At 36.5% G+C, this 13,223-nt stretch overlaps 1 long non-coding RNA gene across 1 annotated transcript in view; it reads right to left on the bottom strand.

Moving 5' to 3' along the window:
• Positions 1–6,989, bottom strand: part of LOC114486857 (uncharacterized) — a 38,219-nt gene extending 31,230 nt beyond the window's left edge. The window contains exon 1 of the long non-coding RNA XR_003681177.1: positions 6,877–6,989. This is a non-coding gene — a long non-coding RNA (uncharacterized lncRNA). The remainder of the gene's footprint in view (positions 1–6,876) is intronic.
• Positions 6,990–13,223: the final 6,234 nt, after the last annotated feature.

Here is a 13,223-nt window from a genome sequence, read left to right as displayed (position 1 = left end):
GAGAAAGAAGAAAAAACAAAACCCAAAGTTAGCAGAAGAAATCATAAAGATCAGAGCAGAAATAAATGAAATAGAAACAAAGTAAACAATAGCAAAGATCAATAAAACTAAAAGCTGGTTCTATGAGAAGATAAACAAAATTGATAAACAATTAGCCAGACTCATCAAGAAAAAGAGGGAGAGGACTCAAATCAATAAAATTAGAAATGAAAAAGGAGAAGTTACAACAGACACCACAGAAGTACAAAGCATCCTAAGAGACGACCACAAGCAACTCTATGACAATAAAATGGACAATCGGGAAGAAATGGACAAATTCTTAGAAAGGTATAACCTTCCAAGACTGAACCAGGAAAAAATAGAAAATTTGAACAGACCACTCACAAGTAATGAAATTGAAACTCTGATTAAAAATCTTCCAACAAGGGGCTTTCCTGGTGGCGCAGTGGTTGCGCGTCCGCCTGCCGATGCAGGGGAACCGGGTTCGCGCCCCGGTCTGGGAGGATCTCACATGCCGCGGAACGGCTGGGCCCGTGAGCCATGGCTGCTGAGCCCGCGCGTCCGGAGCCTGTGCTCTGCAACGGGAGAGGCCACAGCAGAGGTCTCAAACTCCTCCAAAAAATTGCAGAGGAAGGAACACTCCCAAACTCATTCTATGAGGCTACCATCACCATGTTACCAAAAACAGACAAAAATACTACAAAAAAATAAAATTACAGACCAATATCACTGATGAATATAGATGCAAAAATCCTCAACAAAATACTAGCAAACAGAATCCAACAACACATTAAAAGGATCATACACCATGATCAAGTGGGATTTATCCCAGGGATGCAAGGATTCTTCCTATCAAATTACCAATGGCATTTTTTATGGAACTAAAAAAAAAAAATCTTAAAATTTTTATGGAGACACAAAAGACCCCGAATAGCCAAAGCAGTCTTGAGGGAAAAAAGCAGAGTGGGAGGAATCAGACTCCCTATCTTCAGACTATACTACAAAGCTACAGTCATCAAGACAATATGGTGCTGACACAAAAAGAGAAATATAGATCAATGGAACAAGATAGAAAGCACAGAGATAAACCCACACACATATGGTCAACCTGTCTATGACAAATGAGGCAAGGATATACAATGGAGAAAAGACAGTCTCTTCAATAAGTGGTGCTGGGAAAACTGGAGAGCTACATGTAAAAGGATGAAATTAGAACACTCCCTAACACAAGAAGCTGATTATGGCTTGAGTGACAGAAGGAAAATGGGTAGAATGGCCAGTGAAAACAGGGAGGCTGCAAAAGTAAAAAGGGAAGAAGGGTGGAGCAGATCACTGCTAACTTGAATCTCCTAGATGTCCATAAAGTTAGAATTTAATTTGTATCAGTTTGTAAAAACAAACACAAGTCCAGCTCCACCCTGCCAGCCCCTCCCAGCAGGGGAGGATTATATTACAGGAGGGATTATACTAAGAGAAGATTATATTTTCCACACACCAATATTAGGGTTGGCTTTCTGACTTTCTTTGACTAATGTGAGTAGAAGGGACATGTGACACTTCTAGCAGAGCTTTAAAAGCTAGTGCATGGTTCTGCCACTGCTTTTCTCTCTGCTGTAAAATTACAAGTGTGTCACAGGTAGGGATTGCTCCTTCAGTCCAAGCCCTGAGATAAAGATGACGTGGAACAGAACATGAATGAGAAATTAAATCAGAAAACAACGTTCGTTGTTGTAAACCACTAAAATATCAAGATCGTGTGTTATTGCACCATAATGTAGCTTGACTTGACTGATAAGACATTCATTCCAGACGGCAGAGAGACCAGTAGTAGGGATGTATGGGAGGGGAAATACAAGTCAAGTCGATTGTGGCCCAACGAGACAGGAAATTTAGGTGCCAGTCAGATATCAAGAAAACCTCCAACGGGAACAATATAAGCTCTGACAGGAAGATCCAGGATCAGAGGAACCAAATGGAGCAAACCTACACGATGACTTTCCTTCAGGAGATAGGAGGGGAGAAAAAGGACACAAAATTCAGAATGTACAAAAGAGCAAAAGTACCTTAGTTGTCTGTAGAGTAGAAATGAAATAGTCTTTTGGGGATAGGACTAAGAGAAACTTCAAGCCCTTTCTTTCCTCTGGGCCAAGTTTGACTGCCTGTGGTATGATTGAAAGCCCCAGGTGGAATTCTTAATGTATCCCACACAATCTCCATGAGGCAGGGTACCATTTCAGAGAGGACATGGGAGCTGTAGTAGTTCAGGTCCAGCCTACTGCCTGGGCCCAATTCCTATGATTAGTTGCAAACTGTGGAGGCGGCAGGGGTCCCAGGCCCTGGATTGGTCTATAGCTTTTTTTTTTTTTTTTGCGGTACGCGGTCCCCTCACCACTGTGGCCTCTCCCGCTGCAGAGCACAGGCTCCGGACGCGCAGGCCCAGCGGCCATGGCTCACGGGCCCAGCCGCTCGGCGGCATGTGGGGTCCTCCCGGACCGGGGCACGAACCCGCATGCCCTGCATTGGCAGGCGGACTCTCAACCACTGCGCCACCAGGGAAGCCCTCCCTGGATACTTTTAATACACTTTTCAAAAACAGGTAGCCCTTATCATATGCAAATTGTTTCATAAAATATAAAAAGTGAGTGGGAACCTCCCCCAACTCTTTTTTATAAGCCTGAAATAACACTGAAATGAAAACTGAACGACAATATGAGAAAGGAAAAATTATGAGCCAATCACACTTACAAACATAGACAGAAAAATTCTATATAAAATAATAGCAAACAGAATCTAACAATGTACAAAATAATAATACCTAACATCTAGGCAGGGTTTATACCAGGGATGTAAGGAAGTCTTATCATTATAAAAATATGTTAATGTAATTCACCACAATATCAATTAAAGAATAAAAACAAATGATGTTTTTAGCAAATTCAGGAAAAGTTTTAAATTCAACAGGCATTCACAATTTTTTAAAAATTAAAAACTTAGCAAACTAAAAACAGAAAAAAAAACTCCTTTAAGCTGATAAAGAGTATTTATCAAAAAACTTATAACTAACAAGTTCCCTTAAAGTTCCAAACAAATTCATCATTGCACAGAAATCCTACCCAGTGAAAGAGAGAGAGAGAGAAAGACAGAGAGAGAAGAGAAGGAGAAAGGAAGAGAGAAAGCAAAGAAAGAAAAGAAAGAGAAAAATAGGAAGGAAGGGGAGAAGAAAGGGCAGGAGGGAGAGAAGGAGGAAGGGAAGGAGAGGAGGTATGAAGACTGGAAAGGGAGAAACAAAATTATCATTATTTGCTGAAAATAAGGTTGTCTACATAGAAAGTAAGAAAAAAAATCTATAAAAGGAAAATCTTAAAATTTAAATGAATAAGAGGATCTAGGAAGACTTCTAAATACATGATCAATATAAAAAATTCAATGGTATTTTGTGCAGCAGTTATAATTGGTTAGACAATGTACTTTAAAAAGCAACTCACAACACCAACAAAAGTATAAAGTGCTCACAAATAAATCTATAAAATCTGTATAAGGAATTTTTGAAGAAAAGTATAACTCTTCTTTAAAACACATAGAAGAAAACCTCCCACAAATTGGGGAGCTTTATTTTGTTCATGTTAAGAAATTCAAGAATAACTATATAAATTCATCCCAAATTTCTCTATAAAGTTAGTGTAATTCCAATCAAAATGAAATTAGGATTTTTTTTAAATTTCTTAAGTTTACTCCCAAATTCAACTTGAATAGTAAAGACCAAGAATAGCCAAGAAAATGTAAGAATAAGAGCTACAAATTTACGGTACTAAATGTCAAGATGGATGATAAAGCTACAATAATTCAGATAGCATAGCACTGGTACAAGTAAACATAAATATGTCAAAGAAATAGAGTATTCAGAAATAGCCTGGGCATATGTGGAAGTTTATATCCTAAATAAATGACACTTAATATGGCATTGCAAATCAGTAGGGAATGGATGAAATATTTAATAAATTGTGCTTTGGTAATGGACTACTAATATTAAAGGGAAAAATAAAGATCAAATTAAACCTCCACCTCACACTGTGACCAAAATAAATTTGAGACAAATCAAATGCCAAAAGCAAAACTGTAAAATATCTACAGGAAAATGTCTTCATACACAGGGATAGGAAAAGCATTATCTCAAATGAGCCCATAAAACATAAAAAACTACTAATTCAAATTTAGAAACATCTATATGGCAAAAATGCATCATTAGGAAGGTTTAAATATTAACACAAATGAAAGATTATATCAGTAACAAATACAACAAAAGAGGATTAGTATCCAGATTGGTTTTTTTTTAAGCTATCAGATTACTAAGATAAACAACATAACAGAAAATTGGGCAAAGGATATAAACAGGACCTCAAAGAAAAGGAAAACAGCATGGAATATAAAATTATGAAAAGAGGCTCAATTCACATGAAATCAGAGAAATGTATATTAAATCAATGAGATATTTCTCAGCCAAGAGATATGAAAATATTAAACCATTACAAGAACTGTCAAGAATATGGAGAAAGAGGAAATCCTTTTCACTGACAGTGGGAATATAAATCAATTTAAAAATCTACAAAAATGTATGAAGTTGACTCATTAATTCCACTTACAGGTGTATGACCAAGGAGATCCACACAAAGTTATTCACTGAAGCATTATTTATAAAATAAACATATGGGAACACTTAAATATCAAAAACTAAGTTATGGTATCCTGTAACACTGGATTATAGGAAAGTAATTAAAATGAGTGAACCAGCTCTAAACTACTCATTTTGTTACCCTTTGTCAGTCACTTAGCTTCTTTGAGCTTCTTGTTTGTTGTTTTTGTTTTAATCTATGAAATGGAAAATCAACCTCACAAGGTGAAATGAAAGAGAATAAGTAAGAAAGAGATAAGTAAATGACATAATATATATAACAGCTCTGATGAAATATCAGGTATATTAGAATCTGATGTTCTCTTGTCTGTGAAATAGGTATCACCAACATTCTCTGAAAGAGAGGCGGACAGGAATAGGATACATGATTTGAGAATAATCAATGTTTATTAAAACCTGTTTAAAAATGAGAAAGGCAGCTAGATAGGAAAGAGGAAAGAATTAACCAACCAAATGAGGGCCTAGCTCTCATTGAAGAGGTAATCACAAACGAGACTCTAGTCACATGAATCTACCCACAGGCTCCATTCCAAAACACCTACAGGCTCAGGACCATTATTCAATGAAAAACACTATGAAACAGGAATTATACTGAAGCAGCCTGTCAAGTTATGACTTTTCACTAACTAGTTTTAGTTTTATTTTGTGCTGAGTGAGAACTTCTGATGACACCAACGTAGTAGGAAAATTGGGAACCATATTTCTTAATATTCAGCGTCTATATAAAAAGAAAATCACCTTGAATATGAAGCCCACTTCTAGGAATGGAACTAGTAACCCCACTTCTAGTAAGCCCACTTCTAGCTTACATTATTAAGCTATCTTGAGAAGTCAACTTACATTTTTCAGAAGAAATTTTAATCTGAATAATGCTGATTTCCCATAAGCTATGTGTCTGTCAACCTTCATAAGAGACAGAGGAACATCTGAGCTTCGATCATAAAGTGTGTTTGCGGAAATCCTAAACTATATCCTAAAGGACCTAACAAGGGACAGAAGAGCCAATAGGCCCCCTGGGTTTGGATACATCCTACAAGCCCCTTACATTAATGCTCTGGCCCGCAATACAATATTGAGAATAAATTTTAAAATAACAAATTATAAAGATGCTGCAAAAGCAATTAAAGATGGTCAAGTAAAGCTAATACAGATTAAAAAGTGACTTGATTACTCTGCTAGTAGGTGTCTATGACAACTTGCAGAGAGGAAGAGAATTCCATTGGAGAGCATCAGATAATGCGTGTTCATTTGAAAGAGGAACTTCATGGAAAAACGTGTCACAGACTAAGCGCACTAGTGCCTAAAGGTAAAAGGTGTTTAGACTTACACCTAGGAAAGAAATCAGCCATATTTCATAATAAAAATCCAAAACAATTAGCAAAAGGTCCAGAAATATCTCCCCCAAATGTTTCCCCCCAACTCCAATTGTGAGGCACAAGGATTATTCAAAGGAATAGACTTGCCAAGCCTATTTCAGGAAATAATTGCTTTTATTATTGACAGGTTTTTAAATGTCATTGGCACTAGAATTCACTTTCAAATGCAAAACATAAAGAAAGCCAATTAATAGAGGATATCTAAAAAGGTATATAATGGATATATATTAAACTTATATGTTTATGTGTTTTAGTAATAAAAAACAATTTATTTTATTAATAGAAACAGCTTTAAATAAATTCATATTATATGTAATACTGGGCTGCTCACAAGTCTTTCCTACTAATTCTAAGAAGGCTAGCAGCAAAGAGGCTGATACAGAAATACGAAGACATTGACAATCTCAAGAAGAGGCATCTAGTCTTTTTCCTTCCCCACAGCATTTAATTCAATACTCAACACACAACAGGTGCTTAATACATATTCACTGATATGAGTAGGATACTTGCTAAGAAACAATGAATGAAAATTTGTTACTTCATTACCATTTATTTATATTAATAATAAAGCAACTCATAAAAGTTTTGAAAGTAATTCATCTTTACTGAAATTTTTCTCTTCAATACATAATACCATATAACAAAAAAAGAAGAACTGTAAGATAACTCCACTCTAAATACCTACAGGTTAACTTACAGGAACTTAAAAATAACAAAAATAGCGCACACTTCTAGAGGCCTAATGAAGGAAACTAGTTTATACCACCACCTAGTGGCCACACAATGATGCAGCACAAAGAAAGTACTTACCCAGTGATGTCACCAAAGTACAAGCATCTGGAGTTTACACGTAGAGCTACTGCCCTCCTATGCAGCTCGGCCAGCGTTGGATCCATCTCTCCCACTTCCTTCTGCAGATTTGATGAGCGTGACCTTTGGACAAAACCAAGCAGAGACATCATCAAGTGGATTGTTGCCTTTCCCCACCTCATATAATTTCCTCCACCCTTTAACTGATACCTATTTGTTATATACAGTGTAAAATGCACTTTCACACTCATTGGACCAGATGGCAATAATTAAAAAGTGGTCCTGGCTGGGCCACATAGCAGCAGTGAACCTGAGGAAATTAATCTCTCAAAATCTCACCTTTTTCACTCATAAAATGGAGATAAAATTTAACTTATAGCATTTTCAGGATAATTAAAACCTGTGAGAAAATAATAGGAGATTGTCTTAGGCACCTAACAGTACTTAACAATGTTTACCTAATTCTAAGTTGTAGCCATAAATTTTACTCCTATCTTGTAAGCATTCTCCTTTTGGAAATATTCTTGGAAGTTTCCTCTATCTTTCTCTTGGTTGGATGCAGTTAATGATGAGGCTCTAGGGGGTGGCCAAGCCACAGTGTGGAAGAAGTCTGGTCCTTATCATGTATAAAAGAGCTGCCTGCCAAGTAGGTAAATACACTCTGGTTTCTCATAAAAAATAAAATTCATTAGTGTTTGAGTCATAATACGCTTTTGGTGTCAATTTGTAACAGCAAATTAGCCTAAACGATATATATATATGTATGTATGTATGTATATATATATTATATATATTCTTGAAAGATACTACCAAATATTGAGATCTCTGGCCTCCTTCTCTCTTTAGCCTCAAGAACCTGGCAACAAAGATTAGACCTCACAGGCGGGACACCAGAAGTTTCCTTGCAGGGAAAACTTGACTAGACAAGAGAAATAACTTATAGATAATAACAGTGGGGTGATGGGCATCTACTGAAGGAAACTGCCCAGTCAGATCACCCTACACTAAAGCCCATTACTTGGCAAGACCCACCCATACTCACAGAGCTTTCAAACTTTTTTATAGTCCAGCTTCAAAATATGAGCTGATAGACAAATACAAAAACATTTCAGGAATAACTCCAGTACCAGAGGCAGAAAAAATAGATAGAAAACAAAATAAAACTCAAATGAAGACTTAAAACAACAATATTTAAAAAGAAAACACCTATAATCAATGTCCCCAGAGAGACAGAAATATTGAACCCATGAAACAAAAAGAAGATAATATTTCTGAAGAGAGTGGGGAAAAAAACATTCTGGAAAAAGGGGTAAAAAAGGAGCTCTTGGATATAAACACTGGAAATTAGAAGATTAAAATTTTACTACAAACGTATGGACACCACGGGGGGAAAGCGGCAGGGGGTGGTGGTTGTGGTGTGATGAATTGGGAGATTGGGATTACATGTATACACTGATGTGTATAAAATGGATGACTAATAAGAACCTGCTGTATAAAAATATAAAATAAAATTCAAATATTGAAAAAAAAAAGATTGAAAATTAATACACTAAGAATCCCACCCAAAGATTCATAAAAAGAAGAAATGAAAAAATCCAAAGACAGGTAAAGACCAAACCAGTAGTTTAAAATTTTACCAGGCCCATACCATTTCCCTGGATACTTTTTTTTTTTTTTGTGGGTGGTACACGGGCCTCTCACCGCTGTGGCCTCTCCCGTTTTGGAGCACAGGCTCCGGACACGCAGGCTCAGCTGCCATATTAACCAACCAAATGAGGGCCTAGCTCTCATTGAAGAGGTAATCACAAACGAGACTCTAGTCACATGAATCTACCAACAGGCTCCATTCCAAAACACCTACAGGCTCAGGACCATTATTCAATGAAAAACACTATGAAACAGGAATTATACTGAAGCAGCCTGTCAAGTTATGACTTTTCACTAACTAGTTTTAGTTTTATTTTGTGCTGAGTGAGAACTTCTGATGACACCAACGTAGTAGGAAAATTGGGAACCATATTTCTTAATATTCAGCGTCTATATAAAAAGAAAATCACCTTGAATATGAAGCCCACTTCTAGGAATGGAACTAGTAACCCCACTTCTAGTAAGCCCACTTCTAGCTTACATTATTAAGCTATCTTGAGAAGTCAACTTACATTTTTCAGAAGAAATTTTAATCTGAATAATGCTGATTTCCCATAAGCTATGTGTCTGTCAACCTTCATAAGAGACAGAGGGACATCTGAGCTTCGATCATAAAGTGTGTTTGCGGAAATCCTAAACTATATCCTAAAGGACCTAACAAGGGACAGAAGAGCCAATAGGCCCCCTGGGTTTGGATACATCCTACAAGCCCCTTACATTAATGCTCTGGCCCGCAATACAATATTGAGAATAAATTTTAAAATAACAAATTATAAAGATGCTGCAAAAGCAATTAAAGATGGTCAAGTAAAGCTAATACAGATTAAAAAGTGACTTGATTACTCTGCTAGTAGGTGTCTATGACAACTTGCAGAGAGGAAGAGAATTCCATTGGAGAGCATCAGATAATGCGTGTTCATTTGAAAGAGGAACTTCATGGAAAAACGTGTCACAGACTAAGCGCACTAGTGCCTAAAGGTAAAAGGTGTTTAGACTTACACCTAGGAAAGAAATCAGCCATATTTCATAATAAAAATCCAAAACAATTAGCAAAAGGTCCAGAAATATCTCCCCCAAATGTTTCCCCCCAACTCCAATTGTGAGGCACAAGGATTATTCAAAGGAATAGACTTGCCAAGCCTATTTCAGGAAATAATTGCTTTTATTATTGACAGGTTTTTAAATGTCATTGGCACTAGAATTCACTTTCAAATGCAAAACATAAAGAAAGCCAATTAATAGAGGATATCTAAAAAGGTATATAATGGATATATATTAAACTTATATGTTTATGTGTTTTAGTAATAAAAAACAATTTATTTTATTAATAGAAACAGCTTTAAATAAATTCATATTATATGTAATACTGGGCTGCTCACAAGTCTTTCCTACTAATTCTAAGAAGGCTAGCAGCAAAGAGGCTGATACAGAAATACGAAGACATTGACAATCTCAAGAAGAGGCATCTAGTCTTTTTCCTTCCCCACAGCATTTAATTCAATACTCAACACACAACAGGTGCTTAATACATATTCACTGATATGAGTAGGATACTTGCTAAGAAACAATGAATGAAAATTTGTTACTTCATTACCATTTATTTATATTAATAATAAAGCAACTCATAAAAGTTTTGAAAGTAATTCATCTTTACTGAAATTTTTCTCTTCAATACATAATACCATATAACAAAAAAAGAAGAACTGTAAGATAACTCCACTCTAAATACCTACAGGTTAACTTACAGGAACTTAAAAATAACAAAAATAGCGCACACTTCTAGAGGCCTAATGAAGGAAACTAGTTTATACCACCACCTAGTGGCCACACAATGATGCAGCACAAAGAAAGTACTTACCCAGTGATGTCACCAAAGTACAAGCATCTGGAGTTTACACGTAGAGCTACTGCCCTCCTATGCAGCTCGGCCAGCGTTGGATCCATCTCTCCCACTTCCTTCTGCAGATTTGATGAGCGTGACCTTTGGACAAAACCAAGCAGAGACATCATCAAGTGGATTGTTGCCTTTCCCCACCTCATATAATTTCCTCCACCCTTTAACTGATACCTATTTGTTATATACAGTGTAAAATGCACTTTCACACTCATTGGACCAGATGGCAATAATTAAAAAGTGGTCCTGGCTGGGCCACATAGCAGCAGTGAACCTGAGGAAATTAATCTCTCAAAATCTCACCTTTTTCACTCATAAAATGGAGATAAAATTTAACTTATAGCATTTTGAGGATAATTAAAACCTGTGAGAAAATAATAGGAGATTGTCTTAGGCACCTAACAGTACTTAACAATGTTTACCTAATTCTAAGTTGTAGCCATAAATTTTACTCCTATCTTGTAAGCATTCTCCTTTTGGAAATATTCTTGGAAGTTTCCTCTATCTTTCTCTTGGTTGGATGCAGTTAATGATGAGGCTCTAGGGGGTGGCCAAGCCACAGTGTGGAAGAAGTCTGGTCCTTATCATGTATAAAAGAGCTGCCTGCCAAGTAGGTAAATACACTCTGGTTTCTCATAAAAAATAAAATTCATTAGTGTTTGAGTCATAATACGCTTTTGGTGTCAATTTGTAACAGCAAATTAGCCTAAACGATATATATATATGTATGTATGTATGTATATATATATTATATATATTCTTGAAAGATACTACCAAATATTGAGATCTCTGGCCTCCTTCTCTCTTTAGCCTCAAGAACCTGGCAACAAAGATTAGACCTCACAGGCGGGACACCAGAAGTTTCCTTGCAGGGAAAACTTGACTAGACAAGAGAAATAACTTATAGATAATAACAGTGGGGTGATGGGCATCTACTGAAGGAAACTGCCCAGTCAGATCACCCTACACTAAAGCCCATTACTTGGCAAGACCCACCCATACTCACAGAGCTTTCAAACTTTTTTATAGTCCAGCTTCAAAATATGAGCTGATAGACAAATACAAAAACATTTCAGGAATAACTCCAGTACCAGAGGCAGAAAAAATAGATAGAAAACAAAATAAAACTCAAATGAAGACTTAAAACAACAATATTTAAAAAGAAAACACCTATAATCAATGTCCCCAGAGAGACAGAAATATTGAACCCATGAAACAAAAAGAAGATAATATTTCTGAAGAGAGTGGGGAAAAAAACATTCTGGAAAAAGGGGTAAAAAAGGAGCTCTTGGATATAAACACTGGAAATTAGAAGATTAAAATTTTACTACATGAGTTAGAAAATAAAATTGGAACATTTCATGACCCCCCCCCCCGAAAAAAGCAAAAAAGAAAGATTAAAAAATTAGGAGGAAAAAGAAAATTAGAGGATCAAGTTGAGGCATAATGTTTCAATAAAAGAAGTTCCAGAGATTGAGGAGGAAGAAACAAAATCCAAGAAACATAACAAATTTTTCATAATTTAAGAGTTTCCAGATTGAGGGGGGTCAACTGAGTGAGGCACAATGTATGAAAAAATATCTATCCCAAGGAACATTATTGTGAAATTTCAGAAAATTAGGGAAAACAAGAAAAACATAAAAGCTTTCAGAGAGAAATAAGTCACATACAAAGGATCAGGAATCAGAACGGGATGAATGTCTCACTAGAAACTATAATGCAATGGAGCAGTGCCTTAAAAAATATGAGGAAAAATTATTTCCAATGTAGAATTTTACATCCACCCAAACTATAAATTAAGGAGGTTGATAAAGACATTTTTAGAGATGCAAGTCTCAAAAGTTTAAGTCCCATGTGCTGTCTCCTAAAATTAGGAGGAAAAAAAAAGATACAAGATCCTGGAAAAATGAGGTCCAACACAAGGCAAACGAGATTCCCCAGGAGATGAAAGGAGATCCAAGAATTACTACAGGGCCACCTTAGAGAACGCTTAGTCCACACTGGACCAAGAGAAAAGACTCCTGAAAGATATCTCTAGAAGATGAAACTGATAAACTGATTAACAGGTTTAATCATTTTGAGTTTTGGCAAAGAATTTGGTGATTAATAAGTGTAAGGGAAAGAAGAGAAACAAATGAAAAAGAGAAATAAAAAAAGTCACCTTCCTATGATTAAGATCATAGACGTAAGCCACATAGCAGTGGCTTAAACTAGAAGATGAATTCTCTTGTGGAAGAAGTCCAGAGACAGGCAGTCCAGGGCTCCTAGTATGGTGTTGCATGGTGTCAGAACCTAGGCTGCTTCTCTCTTGTTGTTCTGCCATCCCCAGCATGTGGCTTCTACCTCAAAGACCAAGAACTCAAACCATTACATCCACATTCTAGCAGGCAGAAATAAGAAAAAGGCAAAGAGGAAAACAACCCCTCCTACACAACTTTAAGATCACTTACAGTAGGTCATAAATGCGCTAAAACATCCCACTGGCCAGGACTTAAGTCACGTGGATGCACCAAGCTGCCTGGGTTCTATTAGTATTTTTTATGAGGGGTTGGGACAAGAATGGCATTGGGAAAGAGCTAGCAGTCTCTGCTACCTCCCTCCAGCACTTTCTATTCTCCATATCCTACTTTGTCTTTCCTCCTCGTATTTATTAATCCCTGATATATTTTTCCTTCATTTGTCTGTTTCCCCTAACCTGGAACTTCCAAGGGGACACAGACTTTGTCTTTTTTTCACCTCAGTTTCTGGAAAAGTGACTGAAGCATAAAAGAAATTTAATTAATATGGGTTGAATGAGGGAATGAAT

Source organism: Physeter macrocephalus, chromosome 9, assembly GCF_002837175.3.
Source record: "Physeter macrocephalus isolate SW-GA chromosome 9, ASM283717v5, whole genome shotgun sequence".
Lineage (NCBI taxonomy): Eukaryota > Metazoa > Chordata > Mammalia > Artiodactyla > Physeteridae > Physeter > Physeter macrocephalus.
Note: the sequence above shows the minus strand (reverse complement) of the source record. Positions and strands in the feature narration are given on the sequence as shown.